We start from the raw sequence: 1,443 nt of genomic DNA on the forward strand, positions 1-1,443 counted from the left end.
GAGGGGGCCCGCGTCCTACATCATTTCCGCCTCTGACGAGAGCACGTGACTGGACCCGCCCACGTCGCCGCCATTGCTAGGGACCAAGAGCAGCTCGCGAGCTTGCGCAGATCAGGGGAGGTCAGCACCACCCTCGCTACCACACCGCCAGCCCCGCCCCTTATCTTGCTGAAACTGGGAGGAAGGAGGCGGGGTTGAAGACTTGAATTCGGTCCCCGCCCCGGAAGAGAGAGAGTGAGAGTGTGTGTGTCCGCGCGTCTGCGCGTCCGCGCGTCCGCGGCGGGCGGGGCTTCCAGGTGTGCGGAGGGGCTAGAATAGACCGTTAGGGATTCTCCGCTCCGCCCCTTCATTTCTCTTAGCAACAGCTTTTCTCTCTGGCTGGCCCCTGGGAGGAACGCCGCGCCGTGCTGCGTCCCCGTCCTCTCGCCGGCTTGGGCTCTGAGAACGCGGCAGCCAGATGTTGTGGACTCGCCTTCCTCGCCTTTGGGGCTTTCTTTGGCTATCGGTAGCTGTGGCGCTGCCGTAAACTCCATTTCAGTCATATGGCTTTTTAAAAAATGCCGCGATGCACATTTGCAGGTGGGAACGCCTTTCCTAAAGGATCTAGTTGGCTCGCTGGCTGGCCAGCTCCCAAGGGTGTGGGAGAGCCTACGGGGCTGGGGCCTTGGAGGAGAAGGGGGAGGATCCGTTCTCATTTTACAGATGACAGAGAATTTACAGAATTACAGACATTTTACAGGTTACAGAGAAACCGAGGAGGGAATCCGCCCGAAGTGACGGGTCCGCCTCTTTTCCCTGCACCTCAGGCACCCCAAGGCTCCAGCCTCTCCCCTTCTCTCCTGTTCTGTGTCCTCCCAGAGTCTGGGAGTTCTGTATTCATGTGGGCCGGGTTCCCTCTCAGAAGCTGCATTAGGAGCGGGAGAGCTGAACCTCTAGGAAAGGAGAGATTTTCTGAGGGGAGGGGTGCCTTTCCTGAAGCTCCTCTACCTGCACAAACGATCCTATTCCATCCTCCATCTTCTCCAAAAGATTGCTGCCTCTTTCATCTCCGATCTGTTTGCCAGCTGCTTCCCTACTGCCTACAAATGTGTCCCATGTTTCCCCTGTCCTCAAAAAACCCTCATTTGATCGATCATCCATTGTTCCATATATCTCCTTTTTGTGGCTAAACTTAAGAGGGACAAATTCAATAGGTGCCTTGTCCTCCTCTCACTTCTTAACTGTCAGTCTGGCTTCTGACTTGATAAACTGAAACTGCTTTCTCCAAAGTTACCAATGACCTCTCAAATTCAGTGCTTTTTTCTCAGTCCTCATTTTCCTTTACCTCTCTGAAGCCTTTAACACTCATCCTCTCCTTGATACTCTCTTCTCTCTGATCACTCTTGTTTTTGTTTTTTTGTGGCGCAGTCAGGGTTAAGTGACTTGCCCAGGGTCACACAGTTA

The sequence above is a fragment of the Dromiciops gliroides genome, chromosome 1 (genome assembly GCF_019393635.1).
Source record: "Dromiciops gliroides isolate mDroGli1 chromosome 1, mDroGli1.pri, whole genome shotgun sequence".
Lineage (NCBI taxonomy): Eukaryota > Metazoa > Chordata > Mammalia > Microbiotheria > Microbiotheriidae > Dromiciops > Dromiciops gliroides.